The following is a 25285-nucleotide window of genomic DNA, read 5'->3' as shown; positions in this document are numbered from 1 at the left end:
TAATACTAACTTTGAACCAAAGTTACTTCCATTTCACAAAGAAAACTAGGAGTGAATGATTGACAACTGCCCATCACACATCAGCATTTCAGGCTAGCAGAGCTCATGAACACACATAACACAACTTTACACAGCCACAAACATCCCTTACACAACTTATTCAAGTGGCAGAGACAAACACATTCATTAACACACCCACAGACAGAGCCTCTAGGTAACAAGTAAACATATGCAGCAAGAGCATATAACTTGAGATTATGCTTAGTAATCAATGCCTCAGGTTTCTGTCTTGCTTAGAAATGACCTCGGTATCCAATGATTAGCCAGTAAGTAACACAATTTAGTAGCAGTTCAAGGGTTTACGGAAACTGAAGATCTTGGAATTTATCGACAAGCTAACACAGTAGAAAACATAGTTACTGTTGAAAGAAAGTTTGTCAGAATAAAAACTAAATGTGGTTAAACACAAACTTACATTTTTCATAACCTTAAACATTAAGTAGAAGTAATATGAGCTTATTTGATGGGCACACCTATATAAATTTAGGAAGAACACACCCAAGTAGAATTGTTTTAAATGTATGCCTAATACTGATAAATAAGATACGAATAACTTTTTATGAAACCAAAAATATTAAACTAGCTTCATGTGTCAAAGATTTACCTAAATTATGTAAGCTTGAAGTCTTTAAATTTCTGAGTTGATTTTTTTTTTTTGGCTGTACCGAGGGGCTTGCTGGATCTTAGGTTCCTGACCAGGGACTGAACCTGGACCCTGGCAGTGAAAGCACCGAGTCCTAACCACTGGACCGCTGGGGAATTCCCTGACTTGATTTCAATAAGAATATTTTTCTAGCACATTTAAAGTATTAGAAGTTCTAATTCCTTTCTCTCTGAGAATTTTAGGGATATATAATTTTTATAAGCACATTTGTATCTTTGTAAGCCAATCAGGACAGAAACCCTTTAATTTAACAGACTCTACAATCTACTTTAATAGATCCAGAAGTAGGAAAACATTACATACTCGCACTGTCAGAGGTAAAGACCTTTTTGAATTACAGACACACAGACATACAGAGAAATGGAACTTTTACCTGCAGTTTTAAGTCTTAGACTTGGGTCAGGAATAAACAGTCACACTTGGGTCAGGAATAAACAGTCACCAGTCTAGATATTAAAGAGCCGTTCTCATCCCATTGGGCAAGAGATTCTTAATTGATTTGAGCTTGTCAAAGTAGACAAATAGACAAACAGAAAAGACTAAGAAAAGACTAACAAACTAGATCCTCTGTTACCTCTCACCTAACTGAGATTAGTTCTGTAGAAACTTAATCCCTTTAGAGACCATCAAGTCTTCAAACGACAAAGCCAAACTCAGAATCACTGCTGCAACAAATGGGGAACCACTTAGCTGGAATCTGAAAACAAAGGAGAAACACAAAAGTAATAGAAGGGGAAACTAAAGAAACAGAAAGTGAGCCAAGTTCAAAGGCTGCTTGGGTTCACCCCTGGGAGAGGAGACAAGATGTACCTGGGCTTCACTGGCTCATGAAATACACCACTTGTTGCTGGGCTTTTACAGCTTTATTTACGTAGAACTGATATACAAAATCTAGCCCATGTTTGATGTATATAACTTGATGAGTTTGGACATATGCACACACCTGTGATACCATCACCACCATCACGGTAATATACTCATCACTTCCAAAAGATTCCTTCTATCCCTCTGTGTGTGTGTATGTGTGTTAGAAAGACGTAACACGGCACCAGGTACATGAAAAGGTGCTCAACGTCACTAATCATCTGGGAAATGAAAATCAAAATCATCAGGAGATACTACCTCACATCTGTTAGAATGCCTACAATTTTTTATTTTTTTTTAAAGATAAGAGCTGTCAAGGTGGTAGAGAAATCGTAACCCTTGCATATTGTACGCAGGAATGTAACATTGTGCAGGCACTGTGGAAAACAGTATGGAGTTTTCTCAAAATCTTTTAAATAAAATTTCCATATGATCCAGCAATCCCACTTCTGGGAATACAGGCCCAGCTCAGAGACACTGCAGCTTCAGTTCCAGAACACTGCAATGAAGCCAATACCGCCATAAAGCGAGTCACATGAAATTTCTGGTGTACCCGTGCATGAAAAGCTTCTGTTTACACTATACTGTAGTCTGTTAAGTGTGCGACAGCCTTGTGTCTAAACAAACAATGTACATACCTTTATTGAAATATACTTTGGGGAAGAGAAATATAGATAAATGGAACAGGATCGAAAGCCCAGAGATAAGCCCACGCACATATGGTCACCTTATCTTTGATGAAGGAGGCAAGAATATACAATGGAGAAAAGACAGCCTCTTCAATAAGTGGCGCTGGGAAAACTGGACAGCTACCTGTAAAAGAATGAAATGAGAACACTACCTAACACCATAACACAAAAATAAACTCAAAATGGATTGAAGACCTAAAGGTAAGGCCAGACACTGTCTAACTCATAGAGGAAAACACAGGCAGAACACTCTATGACATAAATCACAGCAAGATCCTTTTGGACCCACCTCCTAGAGAAATGGAAATAAAAACAAAAATAAACAAATGGGACCTATTCAAACTTCAAAGCTTTTCCACAGGAAAGGAAACCATAAACAAGACAAAAAAACAACTCTCAGAGTGGGAGAAAATAGTTGTAAATGAAGCAACTGACAAAGGGTTAATCTCCAAAATATACAAGCGGCTCACGCAGCTCAATATCAAAAAAACAAACAACTCAATCCAAAAGTGGACACAAGACCTAAATGGACATTTCTCCAAAGAAGATATAAGATTGCCAACAAACACATGAAAGGATGCTCAACGACACTAACCATTAGAGAAAGGCAAATCACAACTACGGTGAGGTATCAGCTCACACCACTCAGCATGGCCATCACCAAAAAATCTACAAACAATAAATGCTGGAGAGGGTGTGGAGAAAAGGGAACCCTCCCCCTGCACTGTTGGTGGGAATGTACATTGATACAGCCACTACGGAGAACAGTATGGAGGTTCCTTAAAAAACTGAAAATAGGGCTTCCCTGGTGGTGCAGTGTTTAACAATCCTCCTCCCAATGCATGGGACATGGGTTCGAGCCCTGGTCCGGGAAGATCCCACATGCCGCAGGGCAACTAAGCCCGTGTGCCACAACTACTGAGTCTGCACTCTAGAGCCCGCGAGACACACCCACTGAGCCCGCATGCCTAGAGCCCGCGCTCCACAACGAGAGAAGCCACCGCAATGAGAAGCCCGCGCACCACAACACTGAAGCACCTGCTCGCTGCAATTAGAGAAAGCCCGCGTACAGCAACAAAGACCCAACACAGCCAAAAATAATGAATAGATAAAAATACATAAATTTATACAAAAAAAACCCAACTAACAATAGAACTACCATATGATCCAGCAATGCCACTCCTGGGCATATACGCTGAGAAGTCCATAATTCAAAAAGAGACACGTACCACAATGTTCACTGCAGCACTATTTACAATAGCCAGGACATGGAAGCAACTTAAGCGTCCACTGACAGATGAATGGATAAAGAAGATGGGGCACATATATACCATGGAATTTGACTGAGCCATAAAAACAAACGGAATTGAACTATTTGTAGTGAGGTGGATGGACCTAGAGTCTGTGAAACAGAGTGAAGTAACTCAGAAAGAGATAAACAAATACCGTATGCTAACACATATTTATGGAATCCAAAGGAAAAAAAGTGGTTCTAATGAACCTAGTGGCAGGACAGGGATAAAGATGCAGACGTAGAGGATGCACTTGAGGACACGGGGAGGGGGAAGGGTAAGCTGGGACGAAGCGAGATGGAAACCAAAGGGAAAAAAAAGTGGTTCTGATGAACCTAGTGGCAGGACAGGAATAAAGACGCAGACATAGAGAATTCACTTGAGGACACGGGGAGGGGGAAGGGTAAGCTGGGACGAAGAGAGACAGTGGCATGGACACATATACACTACCAAATGTAAAACCAATAGCTAGTGGGAAGCAGCGGCATAGCACAGGGAGATCAGCTCAGTGCTTTGTGTCCACCTAGAGGGGTGGGAAAGGGAGGGTGGGAGGGAGACGCAAGATGGAGGGGATATGGGGATACAGGTATACATACAACTGATTCACTTTGTTATACAGCAGAAAGTAACACAACGCTGTAAAGCAATTCTACTCCAATAAAGATGTTAAAAAAAATACTTTAGGGACTTCCCTGGTGGTCCAGTGGTTAAGAATCCGCCTTCCTACAGGGGGCGCAGGTTTGATTCCCTGGTCGGGGAACTGAGATCCCACGTGATGTGGTGTGCAGCACAGCCGAAACAAAAAGAAAATTAAAAATACTTTACTGCTAAAAAATGCTAACCATCATCTGAGCCTTCGGCGAGTAGTAACCTTTTTGATGATGGAGGGTTTGAAATAGTGTGAGAATTACTAAAATATGACACAAAGACAAGAAGTGAGCAACTACTGTTGGAAATACAGTGCCAACAGACTTGCTCAACAAAGAGTTGCCGCAAACCTTCAATTTGTGAAAAACACAAGATCCGGGAAGCACAATAATTATAATAGAATATAATGTAATAGAATATAATACAACATAATATAGCCTGTATATTCAAAGAAAAGGAAATCAATATCTAGAAGAGATACATGCACCTCTATAGTCATTACAGCATTATTCACCAGAGCCAAGATAGGGAAAAAATGCAAATTTTCATCCACAGAGAAATGGATAAAGAAAATGGGGTATATACATAGGATATTATTCAGACTTTCCTATTAGAAGGAAATCCTACCAGTTGTGACAACGGGGATATAAACAGAACACATTATGATAGGTGAAATAAGTCAGTCACAGAAGGACAAAACTGTGTGTTTCCACTTACATGAGGTGAGGTATCTAAAAGAGTCACCCACAAATTGTCAGGGGTGGGGGAGGAGAGAATGGGGAGTTGTTCAACGGGTATAAAGTTACAGTTACACAGGATGAATATGTTCTAGAGAACTGCTGTATGACTAAGCATCTCTAGTTAACGAGGCACACTATTGTTTTTGTTTGAATTAAAAAAGTTTAATTCAAGTGTAACTGACCTACAACACTATGTTAGTTCCAGGTGCATAATATCAGTATTTCTGTACATTAGAAAATGATCACCAAGATTAACTCTAGTTACGGTCTAGTTACCATCCGTCACCGTACAAAGTTATAATGCTATTGACTGTATTGCCCATGCTGTATAGTTCATTCCCATGACTCATTTATTTTCTAACTGCTTATCTGTTCCTCTTAATCTCCCTCACCTATTTCACTCATCCACCTACCCTCTTCTGGCAACCACCTGTTTGTTCTCTGTATCTATGAGTCTGTTTCTGTTTAGTGACATTAGTTCATTTGTTTTGTTTTTTAGAGTCCACATACAAATGAGATCATACGGTATTTGTCTTTCTCTGTCTGACATATTGCACTTAGCATAATACACTCTAGCTCCATCCACGTTGCCACAAAATGGCAAGATTTCATTTTTTTTTAATTTTTAAAAATTTATTTATTTTACTTTTGGCTGCATTGGGTTTTTGTTGCTGCATGCAGCCTCTTTTCTAGTTGCGGCGAGCGGGGATTTCTCTTCCTTGCGGTGCATGGGCTTCTAATTGCGGTGGCTTAGCTTGTTGCAGAGCATGGGCTCTAGGTGAGCGGGCTTCAGTAGCTGTGGTACGTGGGTTCAGTAGTTGTGGCTCACAGGCTCTAGAGCATGGCTCAATAGTTGTGGCACACGGGCTTAGCTGCTCCGTGGCATGTGGGATCTTCCCGGACCAGGGCTTGAACCCATTTCCCCTGCGCTGGCAGGCAGATTCTTAACCACTGCATCCACAGGGAAGCCCCTCATTCTTCTTCTTCTTTTCTTTTTTTCTGGCTAATAGTCCATTGTGTGTGTGTGTACAGTTATATATATATACATATACATATATATATGTATATATATATATATACGTATACATATAAATATATATGTATATATGACACATCTTCTTTATCCATTCATCTATGGATGGACACTTAGGTTGCTGCTATACACTGGCTATTATAAATAATGCTCAATGAACAGAGGGGTGCATGTGTCTTTTTGAACTAGCGTTTTTGTTTTCTTCCGAAAAAATACACAGAAGTGGAATTTCTGGATCTTATAATAGTTCTACTTTAAAAGTTTTGAGGAATGAGGTGCACTACTTTTGAAACGAAGTTTACCTGGTGATGTTAGGTGAATACATCCAAGATCTCCGTGAAGACCTCCAAAACTGTTAAAACATAAGGGTAGGGACTTCCCTGGTGGTCCAGGGTTAAAGAATCTGCCTTACAATGCAGGGTACCTGGGTTCAATCCCTGGTCAGGACACTGAGACCCCACGTGCCACAGTGTAACTAAGGAATGGTGTGGAGGAGGTTAAGGAAAAGACCATGCCAAGCTCAGAGGCCGTTTCAGATGGCAACACACTCCTGACATTGACTGCAAATCAAAGTTCTTTATGTGGAACAGTCGAAGAGGCAGGATGGGTCCTGTTAGCAAGGTCCCCTGAGATGCCAGGTCACCTGACCCCCAGCTCCAGATGCAGAGATGTCCGGGACCCAGGCTTTGCTGGCCTGGGAAGGCTGAGGGTGCCCAGCTGCTGACAGGACACACGAGGTGGGGGGATGAGGGGGGCCGGGGGAAAGAGCTGGTTGCCGCCCAAGGCAGACGAGCGTCTGTGCAGAACTGCCTCGGCTCAGCCTCGAGAAGCCTGTCTCAGAAATCGACAGCAAGTCTTCCAGAAGCTCTGCACATATTCCATTCAGGTGTCACTGGTCACATCTGTGGCTGCCCGGATGAAGACTGGGGGCCCACTCGTTCACACACTGAAAGTTACTACCAAATGCAAGAGAGTGAGGGATCAGGCCATGAACTACTCTAATTTTAATGCCTAAGTAGAATCACGCGCACCTTATTCTACTTTCCAGTTTTGCATTTGTAATTTCACAAAATGTGTGATTTGTGGGGCTTTTCTAATTGCTTGTCATTTTGCCTGATGCGAAAAAAACAGCACAATAAGAAAATATTATAGTTTTCACTGGTAATGGGCATAAAGATATACGCACTGTTCCTGCTTGAAAAGAGCATTAATGTGAACGTTCCAGATGATTTTCTATTTGGTGATGGGTTAAGCGGCTTGACCACATTCACTTTTATGTAAAGGGAAGATGAGAAAATTGCACTCTTCTCGCACTTTAAACCTTAAGAAATTGGATTTCAGGAAACCTGGATAACAAATTAAGAAAGCAATCAGAACTGCAAATATTTAGGGGTTTTAGGTTAGTTTCAAAACACAAGGGAACAACCCATGATATATGTGTCTTAAAAGACCCCTTGGTACAGTAAGATTCCACAGACAGCCTTGTAATCACAGAACTCAGAACTGGTTACACATTTCCCACAAGCCACTTTCTCAGTGTTAGGTTAACAGTGTCGGCTCACTCCCCTGCTTGGGGGCAGAGAGGACCAGTCTCCTTTCCTTTCTGAGATTCCTTTCATGAGTGGCTAGAAAGCTTAAGCACTGGAATTTCATTAAAGAAAAGGAGTGTTCCTCAGAGGATTGTAAATGACACAACCCCAAGAGGACTTTAACAGCTGCGTCCCTGTGTCAGAGACCTCCCACGCATGGCTGGGGCCCAAATGACACAGAACAGTGGGGGCCCAAGGGCCGCAGTCCTAGGACACCGCTCCCCAACCAAAAGAGTCCTCTTGCTCCTCAGGGAAAAACAAAGGTGGTCTCAGACACACACAACTTCTGGAGCCAGGAAGTGAGGACCCCACCTGCCTGGCCTATCCCAGGAGAGTGGCTGATGCAGTGCCCAGAACCAGAAAGGGGAACTGAGACCCAACAGAAAGGGAACCACGAGACCGATGCATTCCTCCCCCCGCAAAGAAGCTGCACCCCAGTACTGACCAAGGAGGGTGCTCTTCAACTAGGAATCTTATCCACACAAATGGGCTGATTTTGAGAAGCTTTTGAAATGCATGGTATTCAACCTCTCAAAGTAAAAAAAAGTAATGAATTATATAGCAATGCTGGAAAATACAGGAAAATGACAATAAACCTTGGAAAACAATGTTTACTAACAGGACCCAAACTGGAAAAATTTAGAAACATTTAAGACGACTCTGAAAGCCAATAAGACAAGGAAAACAAAACAGAACAAAACAAAATAAAACAAGACAGTATTGGGGCAGGAAGACGGGCAGTGGACATGAACAGGCCCTTCATATAAAAACAGAAAGACACCAGTCTGAAAAGACCACAGAATGAAGGACTCCAACTACGTGACATTCTCGAAAGGGCAAAAATACACAGACAGTAACAAGACCAGCAGCTGTCAGGGGCTTGGGGGCACTGGTAGGATGTTCTGGTAGGGCACTGGTAGGGAAGGTGGCCCCCAGGGGTGTTTCGGGCAGTGAAATGGTTCTGGGTGGCACTGCAGTGGTGGCTGCAGGTCATCACACCTGTCCAAACCTGAACAGTAGGACACAGAGAGTGAGCCTTAATATAAACTACAGACTCCAGGGGAGAATTAGGTGTCAATGCCGATCCATCACTGAGATGACGCGCCACACAGGCCAGAGATGTTACCAAGGGAGGGAACCCAGAGGGACGGGTATAGGAAAGTGCTGTCTGCTCGATTCTGATTCTCCTATAACCCTAAAACTGCTCTAAAGACTGTCTACCAATTAAAAAGAAGAAACAGCTTCTAAGCACGTGAAAATACTCTCAACCTCATTCACGATTCAGAAAAACCCCAAGGGAACGTCCATACTGCTTACCGGGGCCTAGGATGAGCGGGAACACGCCGCGGCCTCGCCCCTTCCTGTCGGGCATCGCGCTGGAGCCCAGAGTCCCCCTGACTTGACCCACCGCACCCCACCCCGCGTTTCATGCCGTCCACAGTCTCTACACATGACATCTTTTGATCAGATGACTCACTGTCCCAATTACAAGGTTTCAGTTTCTCCACAGGAAGAAACCAAAACCAGCACAGAGGGGAGGCTCTTCAGTCAACCTCAGGGTCTGCCTGCCTTCACGTCCCACTCTTCCTGACGGGAGGCCCACATCCTAAGGAAGGAGGTCCTTACCAGCACCTCAGGAGCCTCATCCAGTCCACCTCACGCTGCTCTGAGAGCCTCGCCAACCTCTGCAGCTACCCAAGTCCTGGTCACTTCAGGGCCGTCCCCCTTCCCCGAGTCACTGAGCCACGTGCTCTGACAATGCATTTAAAACCAGGCTCTCGGACTTCCCTGGTGGCACACTGGTTAAGAATCCGCCTGCCAATGGTGGGCACACGGGTTGGAACCCTGGTCCGGGAAGATCCCACGTGCTGCGGAGCAACTAAGCTCGTGCGCCACAACTACTGAGCCTGCGCTCTAGAGCCTGCGCTCCACAACTACTGAGCCCGGGACCCGCAACTACTGAAGCCCGCATGCCTAGAAGCCATGCTCCGCAATAAGAGAAGCCACCTCAATGAGAAGCCCGCGCACCGCCACGATGAGTAGCGCCCACTCGCCGCAACTAGAGAACAAAGCCCGTGCACAGCAACAGAGACCCAATGCAGCCAAAACTGAATAAGTTAAATAGTAAACAAATAAAAAATTTAAATGAATAAATAAATAAAAGCAGGCTCTGCTTTGTCAGCACTCTGGAGTTCCCTACGTATCGACGGGCAGGATTCCCGTCCTCTCCTGTAATTACGTCTGTGAAGTGCCTTTCCCGAGGAGAACAGAAGCTCCTGGAAGCAGGGAATTGCTTCTTTAGATCACATGCACAACCTGAAGACATTTGATGTTTATGTCAAAGAAAAAAGACAGAACACTAGATGGTGTGAAGGGTCCTTGAGGCCAAGAGCCAGGCAAGCAGGACACTTCCTCTGGGGACCCTTCCATCAGCAGAGCAGAAAATGTCAGTGGCCAGAACTGGCACTCAATTCCTTTTGAGCTGAGAAGCACCCATGTAATTACACAGGCTCCCCAAAGAGTAATTACTCCCACATTTAAGAAAGGAGATGGCTTTTCAGGCAGGGAAGGCAAGTACAGTCTTCCCAGCTGGATGCACTGTGTGTGCTGATGGTCACGATGGAGCTGGGCCCCAGAGCTCTGCTCTCCCCTCAAACCCCCAACCTCACCCTCACCCTCAGCTGAGGAGCTGCTTCCCTGAGAACAGAGAAGCCATCGGAGGGCTTCCCCACCTGCAACCCTGCTCAGCCATCCCCTCCCCACTCCAGGACCACGGGCAGCAGCTCTCCCCTCCCCCACACGCATCTACTGGATCATTCCCACTGTTATTTCTCCCATCACAACACAACACAACACAACACATCCTCCCCGGACCTCAGCTCCTACCCCAGCCACTGTCCAGTTTCTATTTTCCCCGTCACAGCAAAATGTCTTGAAAAAGTTGGGAACAGAACAAACCCAGTACTCCCACTCTTCTCTCCTAAGCCTCTCCCATCAGGATTTTACCCCACAGATCCATCCAAACGCATCATCGGCGAGGTATGACCTCCCCCCAGTGCTGGGCTCGATGGTTAATGGCTCCACAGAACGGCAACCTCGTTTGTCCAGTCACCCAGGAAACCTCTAAAGTGCTTCCCACATGCAGACAAAACGCTGTGATTAATATTTTAGGAGAAATACTCAGCGTGGAGAATACAATTGAGCTGCTGGATGAAAGAGGTAGCGGCACAGAAAAAAAGTTTCTGTAACTACAGAAATGAACAGATAAGCTGTTTTAATGGTAGCAAGTATGGGATGAAGGAGAACGAATAAAAACCATTTAGAATACGACATTAACAAGCCTCATGCTACAACGTGGTAACAGAGGATGGAGAAGGACTTTAGAATGAACTCATTTTTCTGGGCTGGTGACAGGCTGGATGATGCAACGATGAGCCGCCAGGGACAACAGGACAAGGCAAGGGGCAGGGGAGCTGTAAATAATCATTTCTGGATCTACTGGATCTAGTAATCCGAGGTGCCCTTTGGACAAACTCCATAGAGATGCTGGCAAGTGGCTGGACAGAGGCATCTATCTGGTCCAGGTGGGAGAACTGACAGAGTTGGAGGTGAAAAGCACCAGAGGGTGAGATCAGACGGGTTGAAGAGTCATGAACCAAGGGTGAAAAGACAACACACAAAGAGGGCGGAAGAAAGAATCAGTCAGGAAGACAGCAAGGAGAGATCTGTCACAGAAACCAACAGAGCAGACTCTGCAGATGGCAAGGCGACAGTGGTCTGAGGTGACGACTGGCAAATCTCCACTGCTTTGTATGCTGGATGCCAGGTCACCTCAACCGGATCAGGTTCCGTGGAGGGGCAGAACCAAGACCGCAGGCTGCATGATACAATTCAGCTGGGAAACAAGAATCTTTGCCAGAGACCTCACTGCATGGTGTGTAACGCTACCCTCTGAGATTGTAAGAGACAAAGAGCGAAATTTACTGGAAGGGTGACAAGGCTGTTCTTCCAGATGATCCTCATTGCATCCCTCGACTGAGCACTGAAAACAATGTACCTATGTGACAACGGTGTTCTACTGAACAGACAAGTTATATGCACTGAGTGCTCCCTGGACAGCACGCTCTCGGCTTACAGGAAGCACAAGGAAGGCACCAATGTCAACACGTTAGGGGCTGTCTCTCAGGAAGGCTCCGGCCTACAGCAGGATCCTCAAGGAAACCTTTTAACGCCCGAGAACAAAAGTGATTTGGCAGGACAATGTAAGTCAAGCAAGGGATGGTGTTTTGCCACAAATGTCAAGAACACGAGGCTTGTACTGTGGCTCTAAGAGGATCCTGGGATCTACACGTAGAACTTGCCAGAAACACTTGGTACTGACCTGCTCCTCTACGCTTTGTCTAACCACATCTTTTACCTACTCCTACTTACCCATTTTAACTTTTGAACTATTCGCCTCCCAAGGTGTTTTCACAAAAGAACAGCAGCAGGTAAATACGTAAACAGCAAAACTCACCAGAGGCTGATTCATTTTCCGCTGCTCTTGGAACAACGTGCAGGACTGTGACAGTGGAGACGGACCTGGAGAAGGAAAACGCAGGCAGTGAAGCTACGACTGAAGCGGCTCGGGGTGCACGAGCACCCGCCCCGCGCTCCACAAGAGACACCTGTGGGAGACCCATCCTTTCACCTTCAGAAGGGCCTGTGAGAATAAGGAGGGAGCAACCACGCTCAGGTCTGTGACTCCCACGTGACTGTGGTACCTGAAGGGATACTCTATTTTTCTGTAGCGAGTGTACATTGAATCCTATTAAAATAAACCTCCGTCATTAAATATGAAATTTAAAAACGCTTATAGTTTACCTCTTCTCAGTCTGTTAACAACTTAGATCAGAAAATCCACAGGATACCCAGAATAAAGGGACACACTCAGGTGCGTTTCAGTCTTGCAATGATTTGTACAAACTTTACAAACTTAAGTGCGACGCTCAAAAACATCTTTTATTAAAACTGACTTTAAGTGGACAGAACACCTGCCCTAGGAGTTTGGAGTCCTGTGAGCGACCCCACGTGCACACCCGGTGAGGATCTAGGACAAGTCATCTCCCTTCTCAGGCCCAATCGCTTCCTTCCTCAACCGAGGCAGCAGGACAGAAGCCTTGCAGACTCATCCTGCACCAATTACACTGTGCGATTCCACAGGGCACAACCCAGGGGGGCAGCGGACGCTTACATTAGACAACCAAGGTGCTGATGCGCCTTGAGACACACGTGCGAGATGCCGAGATGGCGACAGGAGGGGGAGGACGAGGAGGAGGATCGGGGTTGGACGGAGGGGAGGACGCGGCATGTCCCAGCCGAGCCTGTGGACCCTGCTCCCCCAGGACACCCGGAGCTCACAAGTCCCAGGGGAGTCCCATCAGGAGCAGCAGGCCCTCTCCTCCAGCCCAGCCCCTCCACCTCCGGGAAGCAGTCAAACCCTCCCGGTGGCTCTACTGCGGGCCCTGGGGCGGGCAAAGCCAAGCCCCGCTCTCCAAGCCGCGGTCTCCCAAGCCCTGCTCTCCAAGGGCCGCAGGCTCCACAACCGCCTGCAGGCCTGCAGACGCAACACCTACCCCGTGGGGACTCGCTCACCAGCCCCGGGCTCCCGAGACTCCGGTCCGGGGGCTGCTCCTCGGGCGTGCTCCTCTCTCGGGGTCTCTATTTTTAAAATATTTATAAGTAACCCATTTTGTAGAAAACACCTATCTTTCATCGTAAGAATTATGACACTTTATACTTTCATTCCAGCCTAACTTTTATACTCTATTTTCTACCATTTGGCAACTTATACCCTACGCTCTAGTCAAAAAGAATCTCATTTACAGTCACTTAAATATATTGTGTTGGTTCCCAAGTCCAGGATGTTCCTTCTGCCTGGTATGCCCCTGACCTTCTCTCCACGTGGAACATTCCTACTGACGTTCAAAACCTAATTCCAAGACCCCCTCATTGTTGGCATTCTCTTTAATATCCCCTAGAAGGGTTACTGACTCCAAGTTCTGTTTTACAAATTTATATTTTTATGATCTATTTATTTAATAGCCTATCCCTATTCGATTGTAATGAGTTGTTCATGCATCTCTCACACTCTCTTTTGAGTTCCTCTGGCCTTTATTTTTTCTTTTATCTCTTACCCATAAGCACAGTGCTTGCCCCATAGTACGTGCTCAACGTGTTGGCTGAGTGAAAAAAGACACCTTTTAGCTCTAATCATTTGTGAAATTTCATTTAAAATGACATCAGATTACCCTTTGTTTCCTAACTTAATTTCTAGTACTATAGAATGTACACTCAGAACATCGTCAGTGGCCTACAGAAACAGTGTTCTCACTGGACTTCATGCATATAGTCAACCCCCTTATAACTTTCTCTGACATACAACTGCCAGACATGTTATTAAGAAAAAAAAAAAAAAAAGATGTACCAACCCCTCACCTATTAGAAAACTTCCAGAAGTTCTCCATTCCTTATGGTATCTTTTCTACTTGATTTTTCAAATACCTCTGTCTTACTTCATCTATTCAGAACTGCCTTTTCCACCTTTGGCTTTCATTTTCAATTTCATTCATATCATTATCTGCACTTACCCATAGAACCTAAGCATATTTCAGTTTCTTATGCAAGTTTCCTCACTAGAGGTCAAAGGGGCAAGGACTATTGGGATAAAATATTAAATAAATAGACGATAGGACTTTGTTCTATTGGTCTGGGAAAATTACTACCTGAAACAAAATAATTCTGGAAACTGAAGGGATCAGACCAGTCAACTTTGTTTACTTCAGACTCAAATCAATGTCTTGTCTTTACCTCAGCTCTGGTTACATTTAGAAAAAAGTACTGTAAATACAGTGAATGAGCAAGGCCACTATCTGAGACGTGTCTGGGTCCTTAGTACAGTAACTGGGGGAATGATAAGCGTTGGTCAATGTTTGCTGATTGATGACTCAATAGATCTGGTTAAGCCTCACCATCAGAATCCCAGATTTTTTAACAAGCTTCTCAGTCTTTTCAGCCCAAAGAAAAAACTAAAGAAAACTAGATGACAAGAATTTCAAATTGTAAAATATCCTGGCTGTCAAATTTAAATAGGGATATCCTGTGCAATGGAGAGGCTGGCTGGTGCCAATTTCACATTTTGTTCTCTAGTGTCCGGACGAAGCCTGCTCTGCCAGTGAGCTGACAGGTCGAGAGCACTCCAGCTTCCACAGACACCCGAGAACTTTCTATTTTTCATGGTGTTCCTGCCTTACCTAAGGGAAGGACTATATTCACAATGAAAAGAGTTATGATTAATCACCAATAGAGAGATTCTTCCACTTTCTGGGTGCCCACGTTGAAAGTCTGGTATAGTCAACACTCCCTCTAACATAGATCGTGTATTGAAATGAGAAAACTATCACCTAATATGGCCAGAGAGATGAAGGGACTTGGCCCAGCTGAGCCCAGGAGACACCTCTAATTCAAAACCTCAACCATTAACATAGTGATTGTGATCAAGGAGACTTACAGCACATAAGAGATTCAAAAAGCATATTAATCCACCTCCGGCAACACTGCCAGTTTAAAAGAATGATTAACCTTCTCTCCCACTTGATTCAACCTGGCTGTGTATTATACCACTCTAAATGCTAGCAGACTCTATGCTTATGGCTTCCATTAGGTAGCACTTAGTATACACGAAAACTTTCTTCAAGAAGTAATTACTTTTGGGGCTTCCCTGGTGGCGCAGTGGTTGAGAGTCCGCCTGCGGATGCAGGGGACACGGGTTCGTGCCCAGGTCTGGGAAGATTCCACATGCCGCAGAGTGGCTGGGCCCGTGAGCCATGGCTGCTGAGCCTGCGCGTCCAGAGCCTGTGCTTCGCAACGGGAGAGGCCACAACAGTGAGAGGCCCGCATACCACAAAAAAAAAAAAAAAAGAAGTAATTAGTTTTGAAACCATAAACGTTTCAGCTGGGAAAAGAGAAAAAGAAAGGAGGTGCAAGTAAAGGGAACTAGGAAAAAATAAGAAAGTACCCTCAAATATAAACATGTTCATTCAAAAAATAATTTAAAGGGGAGTTAAACGATACTAGGTGAGCATTTATTCTGTTTCTGCTTTAAATAAAGCATTCTGTTCTATTTGTTAGGTGTTGTACTTGTTTAGTATCTAATGTCTGTTAAAAACCTCTCGAAAGAGATGTATTCATTCTGGTATCCTAAGCACCTATCTGGATGAACAGCACAAGCAATGGGAAGTCATGGGGCATAATGGACCTTGCAAAGCCTCTGGAATCCACCTCTTACTTATGGTCTTTGAGACTCAGGCTCCTCCTCTATGTAGTGTTCATAAAACTTAGTGGAGATAGAACACTAGGGACACAGAAGGTCAAAGCAGGTATTTACTACGACTTTTCAAATATCTACCTTTAGGAAAACAAATATATTTTATTTGCAATGAGGCTTTCTTGTGAATTTTATTCTTCTAAAGAAAAATATTTTTAGTGAACAATTGATTCGTTTGCCTCCCTGTGCTACTTTATTGACAATACTCAGGTAGGGGTGGTTTTCTCTCAAGCAGTTACCTCCATGTGATTTGTATTTCAGACCTTCCTAAAAGCATGTTTTCCTGCTCTTTCTTTCCACCCCATCCCAGCTCTACTTAAAATATTGTGATCCTCTACTAAAATGCACAGAACCCTATAAGGAGAAGCAAAATGTTTGTCACTGCCAGCTCTGGTATGCATATATCAGAGAATAAATTATAACTGATGAAGACAGAAATGGGACCCATATCTGTCTGACTTCAGAAACCAGAAGTGTAGGGCTTCCCTGGTGGCGCAGTGGTTGAGAGTCCGCCTGCCGATGCAGGGGACACGGGTTCGTGCCCCAGTCCGGGAAGATCCCACATGCCGTGGAGCGGCAAGGCACGTGAGCCATGGCCGCTGAGCCTGCGCGTCCGGAGCCTGCGCTCCGCAACGGGAGAGGCCACAACAGTGAGAGGCCCGCATACAGTAAAAAAAAAAAAAAAAAAGAAACCAGAAGTGTAGCTACTACAAGCTGATGAATTGGAACTCAGATCAAGGCCTAGAGTGGAGAGGAGTCTTCTGATCAGAAGGGGAAAGTAAACAAAGGGCAGCGTTTAACTATTTAATAATAAGTAAGAGAATGACTATGGTGTTTTTACAGAACAGGATATAATATTGAAATAAAACCCCCCAAAGTGACACAGAAACATAATGCAATCCTCTTAAGCTACAACCCTTCCTAAACCAAACCATACCATTCTCTTCACACAGCCTGGAAAGTCAAAAGAAAGGGGATACTGATCTGCATCACACTGGCATTAGAAGCAGATCTAGTTTTAATGAAGTTTCACTTCATGGACTGAAGTTTCCCCCCAAAAAGGGTAAGCTTTTTTCTCAAGAAACATCACTGTGTAATAATCAAGGGGCCAGGGATGGTGGTATTAATTGTTCTAAGTACAGGGATTTGTTTTGCAGAAAGAAGTACCAATCAGAAAGAGAACTGACCAATAATTACTCAACAAAACTGCTTCAGAAGTAGATTTCTAAATCTACTTTTAGATTAACTGATAGTTAGAAAAATCTGACTAAGTTTATTCATTTAGAGGAAATCTGTGCAAGCCTCTGAAACCAAGAGGTATTGTATCAAAAGAGATAAGGTCACTAGACACTTATGTAAGAGCTACTTCTTCCTCAATGGCCACCATATAGTCATTTCTGACTATTACATTACCAAGAAGTAACAATGCACCTTTAGGAAACTAGTATGAAAGAAAAACATAATAAAATTTTTTGCAGGTGACTCTTTGATCTCATAGGTGTGTGTTAATTTTCCAAAGTTGGGACTGGATCCCGCCTTTACAAAATGCTCCTTGAAATATCGCATTGAAAATCTTCTCTTTTACTCCTTATTGTAAACACTGTATATGTTTTTAAGAAGACCAATAAAAAATATGGACTATGGGGCTTCCCTGGTGGCGCAGTGGTTGAGAGTCCACCTGCCGATGCAGGGGACACGGGTTCGTGCCCCAGTCCAGGAAGATCCCACATGCCACGGAGCGGCTGGGCCCGTGAGCCAGGGCCGCTGAGCCTGCGCGTGCGGAGCCTGTACTCTGCAACAGGAAGTGCCACAGCAGTGACAGGCACGCGTACCGCAAAAAAAAAAAATATATATATATATATATATATGTGTGTGTGTGTGTGTGTGTATATATATATATATATATATATACATATATATATATGGACTATGAAATTATTTTTCCAGTAGTGAAATTATGGAGAATATGACTTGCATTTCTACTGTATTCCCGCAAAAAGAGGAAGTCCTTTTCCACAAAGACTGTCATCAATGTTAACTCTGGGAGAAAAGTATTTGTAGTTGTCTCATGCTTTGTGGTGAGAGACTCTCACTTTTCCCCGTCTCTATTGTGGGAAACAGGGCACACTTTGGGCTGAGAATTCATGCTGTGGTCGGAAAAGAAAGAAACGAAAAATACCCTCCTTAACACTGCTCTTTAACAAGTTCAGCAAATGGGCCTCAGGCATTCTAAACAGCAGCAATTAAAAAATAACTTTAGATTTCATACATTTCTTCCAGTAGGATGAAAAGCTGAGGTATGTTAACTTTAATTTTATGGTTTGGGTGAATACAGAGTTCGATTACTCCCTGTCAAAGCAGAAATCAGCCTTTTACAGGGAATAAGTGCTAATTAAGCAAAACAGAGTAAGCATGTTATATGAAGTATATTTGTTTCTTTCCTGTGCACTGTGGCTGCACAAGCTCTAACCACAGTTTCCGTAGGGACCATCAGTGCTCCCTAAGAATGCCAATGCAGTGTTCCGTCCAGTTAGTGGGGGGCAGAGACCAGTCAGAATGCTGATGCTTTCCACAAAGGAGATGGGGCTAGGGAGGCAAATGCAATCAGGGAGTATTACCTCTGTCTTGTGTGCCTGCTACAAAACAGTGTCCTCTCAAGACTACTCTATCCCTTCTTTGCTTTATACGTGTATGTGAAAGTTTGTGTAGGTAAGCTTTACAAGTCTCTCATAAGAGAAAACTAAAAATGCCCAGGAAAAAGACAAAACTGCTTCAACAGAGAAAGGTCTCTCTGTTCCAGTTGAAGAGGATATAGAGTTAATAACAGGAAATATCCATCCCCTGAAACTGTAGGAAACATGGATGCTTCCACAATTTACTCAAGGTCTCACTGACCAGGCTGTAATTTTAATTATTATTTCTTATGATTATGGTAGATAAAAAGTCTCAGTAGTATGCTAAAACTCTTTAACACTTGTTGACCTTTTTTCTTGATAGCTTTCCTCCTGCCAGGCTCCAGCCAACAGTAGCAGTAACAGATATCCAGATCTTAAGAGGATAGAAGTATAATGGTGCACTGAATATGGAAAGGAAGAACCAGTAATGGTTCCTATACATTCATAACGCGAATCAGCATCAAACTAAGGAAAAAAGCTTCCCCAAGAAGAAGTTGACAGCAAATAGTTTCGCCTCTTAATGCATTGAGGAAACAACTTTGAAGTTACCCGTAGCCACCACTTCTGAAGCGACCAGTAGCTTTGCAACTATTAGTTTACTTGTATTAGATTAATTTATATTAGAGTTTATTTAATGTAATTGCTCACAAATTTTAAACCATTTTGTAGAGTAGTGTTCTGTATCTGTTTAAATGAAATGCTTTCCTAAGCTCAAGATCAGTGTTTTTATGTTGTGTAAATTATGAAATTACTGTGGAATATCTGGTAAACTTGATAGGAAACCCCAGATGTCAGCACTTTGCTGGGCAAGATTTAAAGTGGCCCACACCATTAGCCCTCATCAGGAGCAGTAGCAGTGGGCTAAGTCATAAGGGCACGCCCATCCATTACATTCACCCAGGATACCGTGAGTGAGAATCAAAGGGCAGTGAGACAGAGACCTCTGTTCTCAGATTCCACTGCCAAGAAATGGCCTAAGTCAGCTCTTGTTGTTGAAGAAAATAACCCTTTAGGAATCAGACTGAATCCTATTTTAAGTTTTAGAGGAGGAAGGATACTATTTAAACATTGATGAAATGTGCCTCTCTTTTTTTATCAGCATAGAAATTTATTTGAATTCAAAAGAATATGGTTATATTTAGCATAGTGTAATAATTATCTAAAGCACGTATCATCGCCGGCTCTGAAACAGTTCTAAAGATGTCATTCTTTTGAAGTAAAAAATATGCAGTAAAAATGTACAAGGAAGCAAAAATATGAAAAAAACAGTTTGCTGAGTATGGGAAGTTGTTACAAGAGGAGCACACCAAGATAATTGTAAGAGTCCAAATTACATAACATGCAGCAAGGAGTTCTCTTGCTTTAACAACTCCTAGAAAATAAACCAGTAATCTCAATGCAAGAATATCACCACTGGGATAACAGGACAAATTTTCTGAGGCACACAGGTAGTAATTCACTATACTTCCCCTTTCTCTAATACCTTTGCTCACACCAATTTCTTTTCTTTCCTCGAGGATAGATTTTATCCTGTTGAAAACAATTTTAGTTTTATTTGTAAAGTGGAGTAAATAATATCCTGAGTGAAGTAGGCAGCGTTTTAGCTGAAGATGCTCAGGAATCAAACTTTTAAAAAAGGCCAATCAGCTAGCTAGCTAGCAGTTACCATCAGTGGCTTGCAGAAAAAAAAATTACAGATGATATGTTTGTTAAATAGATAAAAAGAATAAGCAGTTTAAAATGGGTGAAAAATCCCAGGATCTATTGTGACCTAGACCAGAGGTCCCTAACCTTTTTGGAACCAGGGACCAGTTTCCTGGAAGCAAATTTTTCCAGGGAGGGGAGGCGGGGTGTGTGGGGTTCAGGCGGTAATGTGAGCCATAGGGAGCGGCAGATGAAGCTTATAGCTGGCTTGCTTGCGACTCACCTCTTGCTGTGCAGACCAGTTCCTAAGAGGCTGTGGACTGGTACCCGTCCGAGGCCAAGGGGTTGGGGACCCCTGACCTAGACACTCAAAAGCAGACAGCTGACCTTTGATTAAGCCCATTTTCCTGTGGAGTGAGCCATAAGGGGCTCCAAGACACAGTTTGGTTTCAATGTTTCAGTGTTCACAGCCAGAGGGCAAACTCAGAATGTCTCCTCCTCTTGCAAAAACTGGACCACGAATGAGAAGTAGCCCTTCACGCACAACATCCCTGCAGATCTGATGGGCTTGACTGCCCAGAAGGATTGGGCTCTTCGTGCTGGTAGCAGAGCCTCATGCTAATCCCAGATCCTTAGCCATGAGTGTTGCTCCAAATCCGCCCTGATAGTAATTAGCCAGGTGAACTCCATCCATCACCCCAGGTACAGGATTGTAAGTGTCACTTGACCAACATCGTCCTAAGCTCGTATTTAGGATTTTAGCCAAGAGTTTTGGGTCAAGCCCTAACCTGAGTCCCAGATTCATAGCTTCAGCAGTTCCAATCCTACTAATAGCTAACAGCAAGTGTTTGCAGATCTTCGAAGCCTGGCCAGTCCCAACAGCTCCACGATGCACCACATGGGAGCCCATGCACCACAGCAGCTCAACCCCTCCCATCCTAAATGTGAGGTTGCCAGACCGAGCCGTTCCCACACCACCAGAAACAGGGGCATCCGAGAAAACTGCTCCCATTTTCTCAACTTCTTTGGCCAATTCTCTCAAAACCATAGGATCAACAGTACTAGAATCTATTAATAGTCTTTCTTCACTTTTTTTTGATTCCATTTGCTCCAGTATAAGCTTCTAGCGCATTGATGCACTGTAATAATTCTGTCACCTTTTTCGGCTACATCCGCTGCAGAAGACACTACCGGGTTCACTTGCATCTAGCAGCTCTTTGCATGCATCAGGGAACACATCAGCAATAGTGAGCGGCTAGCCATGTTTCAAGAGCTCTTTTGCCATTGGATTCCCCACGTTGCCTACTCCAATGAATCCAACTGGAGTCTTGGAAGCTACTGACCTAGAACACAGCACTGCAAGGCTGGCCACCGACGGCTGCTGTGGACGACTCCCTGTACCAGAGGCAGGAGGTGGCTCCACGGAGACGGAAGGAGGCTGACACGTTGCCCGCACCCCTCCTTCCCACGGTGACCTCCTCGACTCCCGGCTCACCCACTGGCTGCTATAGGGTGCGTGGTGCCGAGGGCCGGCTCGGCTGTGGCGATTCTTAATACCTCTTTGGTACTAGGTTACACATACAATTTCACCTAGTGAGCGATTTAACAGAAGGAATCTTTTTCTACGGCATTTTTGTGGCACAGCAGATAGAAGCGAGGTCACTATTTCTTTGAAAAACTGAACTAAAAATTTATAGGAAGTCATGATTCATTCTACAAATATGCTGAGTCAAAGAAATGTGGAAATTGATGCGATGGAGGAAGAGCGCTAGACTTCCCTGATGCTCAACTGGGACCTTTCTTCTGGTGTCCGAACATGGTTGTGTAACTCCTTTAATCCCAGTGGATTTTCCAAAAATTCCAGAATCTTCAGATTTTGGTAGCCCCTGTTTACTGCCTTTGCCCCTCCATGCCAGGCCCCCACCCCACCCCGCACACATTTATTTTTTGCCAGTTGTCCTCCGGGGGGCTTTTCTTTATATAGTTATTGCAGCAGTTTGTTAGACTACTGACCCCCAGTGAAAAATGCCCCTCCACCCGTTTTCTCACCCTGTGTAGTTTTGTTCCACCTTGACCTGGGTTTGGTCACATGACTTGCTTTGGCCCAATGGCATATCAAGAGCTGAAGCTTGGAGAGTACTCGTGCTTTAGGGCTTGTCCTCATGGAAACCTGACATGTTAGGAAGCCTGGCTAACCTAGTGGAGAATAGGCACAGGCCACAGCCAGCACCAATGGCCACACATGTGAAAGCAACCAGCCCCAGTCCAGCAACCAGATGATGGCAGCCTCAGTAGTCACCTCAGGTGAAAGCAAGATAGATCCACCCAGGGGATCCCAGCCCATTCTGCTGATTCACAAATTGTGAGGAGATAAAGTGCCTGCTGTTTTAAACCACCAAGCTTAGGAGTAGTTCATCACACAGGAAGAGATATAACTATCTTCACTGTTAGATTATCTTCCCATTTTATACCATCTTTCCCCTCAAACCACTGCTCCTTTATCCAAGATTCTAGAAAAGAAATAACAACTGATGAGGCTGACAGAGCCTTAACATTTTTTAAAAGCCTTATAAACTTTTAAAATAACTATGTTAATAAAATCAATATTTATTTGATCACAAAATTATTTTCTTCAGTTGCCTTAAGAAGTAATGCAGAATTGTACTAAGTTTATAAATCTGGAGGCTCTAAAAATGTGTTATTCCTTGGATTCAAGTCCTAGTGTACTTTATGTGGGCATTCACGTTTGCAAAATGATTCCAGGAAATTTGCGATTTCATTTTACAACTTTGGCCTAAGGAGTCTTATGATATTTTACCTGAGAAAAATAATACATTAATTCCACTTTCAGCTATTAAACCCATGGCTTCCTGTATTTTCTAAATTCCCTATCAGTAAAGAAGACTACGTATAGCGTACAAGACTGTCATGATTAGGAGGAAGGTAGTACAGAAAGAACCTGTCAAATTAGGCATTGCCCAGTCATGTCAGTATACTAACGTGGGGAGCCACAGGCAGCTTGAAGCCTGGAAAAAAGACAGATACAATGTAATGATTATCCTAAGGATCCAGATAATGATTCCTATGATTTTCTTTTAAATATTAATGGCAGAGGATTCTGGGGAAATGATGGTGGCTACAGAGAAGATTTTTATCCCTGAATATGCCACCCCTCCCCTAAATACACAAGCCCCCACCCCCACAAAGAAGAAAGAAAAGCATCTAGAATAGCAAGATCAAAAACCCACAGACAACATCTACAACAAGGTGTCCACATGAACTGCAACATACAGCCAGGTAGGAACAAATCAACAACAGGAAAAAGACCTACATATGTGTATCCCAAGGTGTGTGCGAGGAAGACGAGGGAAGGACTCTCTCTCTCTTTCAGGAGAGCCAAAGGTTACTATGGTTCAAGAACTCACTGAGATTGAAAAACTCACTGAGAACAGCGACAGAAACCGGGAGTGAATGTTGCAGGCTCCACTTTGCAGCTGAGTGCAAGAACTTTGAAATGTTCTGAGGATGCCAAGTGTTCTGGGGTCTGTGAAACCTTGACACCTATCAAACCAAAGCACCATTCCAGAACAAATCCCCATACTCAACAAGGACAAGAAAGAGGAGCCCTGGGTAAATGGGCAGAGGAGGGCCGAGGAGGAAGATTTTAGAAATTTTAAGGTCATTTTTAAAAATTATGTTGTGAAGATAATAGAAGATAGTGAGCCCTGGAGTTCTGAAGCTAGAAATTATATTCTGATCTATGATTCCCTCCTAAAGTGGAAACTTATTTCATTTAAAAATGAGTGACAGAAGAGTATTCCACTCACATCCTGTAGAAAATCAGTGAGAAAAAGAAAGAAAAAAGAAGGGTGAAAAGAAAGTTCCAGCAAATCCTGAAAACGTGACAGAAAGACACGTCCACAGAACAAATGAAATTTATTGCCTGATATTGCGGAAAAAGTAAAAGAAATTTTAAAAGGAATAGAAACTGGCTTTAAGAAAAACATAAAAGAAATTAGAAAAAATCAGAAATGAAGTGATTGGAGAATAGCAAGATTTGAAAAGGTGAAAAAATTCAGTAAGTAATTTGTTTAAAAAAAATCATGTCTCGAGAGAAGGTTAAACTAGAAGGAACACAAGTTTGAATAAACACAGTGGATAATGCCTCCTTGGAGAAATAGCTGATTTCAAATCCAGCATAAGAAACGAACTAGATGTTCCTGTTACACCTTGTCGTACAAGAGAGCTGGGAAGACTTCAAAGACTACTGTGGTTGTGTGGAAAGGACTCAGGAGCCAACTTGAACAGGATCCGTGAACCTAAGAGGGGACAATCTCTGCATCGATATTTATAACAACCTCACTGAAAACAACAACAAAGAAAGAAAATACCTCATTAGTCATCTTCGGAAGCTACTTTGCAGTCAACCTTTCTCTCTCCTGTTTTTTCTTTTTTTGTAAAACTGGTAAATAAAATAAAAGAAACATTTATTCTTCCTTTCCTAATTAAACTGTAACTCAGGGCAACCAAGTAGTTGATGAAATAATCTTCTAGCTAGTAAATGAATAATAATCTAATTAGTAGAATATCACCATTTGGTACCCTTAATAAATTAATGGATCTAGACATTGATCATTAATGGCTGCAACGTCACAGTAAGACAGACACTTTATAGTTCCTTTTGGAATTCATCAATATTATCTATGAAGTAAACTTGACAAAAAACCACACCTGAATTATGTCAGTGCTCTAGATCTATCTACCAACTGACAGTAAATACATGGGCCAAAGGAGCATGATAAATATAGAAGCATAAAGGGGATGCAATCAGCATAATCCAGACAGTTGGGAACCCTACTGGATGAATGCTTTGAATTCAATGACAAATACTTGCAAGAAAAATGAGCAAATTGAGTTCTTTTAAACCTATACTTTAAAAGAAATTGTGTTTGGATCAGCAATCAAATAAATAATGGTTATTAAAATAAAAATACATTTATAGGACAACCAAGGAAACATGAA

At 43.3% G+C, this 25285-nt stretch overlaps 2 pseudogenes across 2 annotated transcripts in view; both read right to left on the bottom strand.

Annotated features, from left to right (window-relative positions):
- The window catches only part of LOC307055613 (centrosomal protein of 78 kDa-like), a 591539-nt pseudogene that overhangs the window by 541846 nt on the left and 24408 nt on the right, over positions 1-25285 (bottom strand). The gene's annotated exons all lie outside the window — the stretch shown is intronic.
- LOC307056579 (3-hydroxyisobutyrate dehydrogenase, mitochondrial-like) lies at positions 20747-24666 on the bottom strand (annotated as a pseudogene). Its single transcript has 2 exons — positions 24655-24666; positions 20747-21768 (listed from the first exon to the last, which is right to left on the bottom strand). The product of its transcript is annotated as a 3-hydroxyisobutyrate dehydrogenase, mitochondrial-like (transcript).

Source organism: Hyperoodon ampullatus, assembly GCF_949752795.1.
Source record: "Hyperoodon ampullatus genome assembly, chromosome: 7".
Classification (NCBI taxonomy): Eukaryota; Metazoa; Chordata; class Mammalia; order Artiodactyla; family Ziphiidae; genus Hyperoodon; species Hyperoodon ampullatus.
The sequence above is the reverse complement of the archived record's forward strand: the minus strand, read 5'-3'. Positions and strand labels throughout refer to the sequence as shown.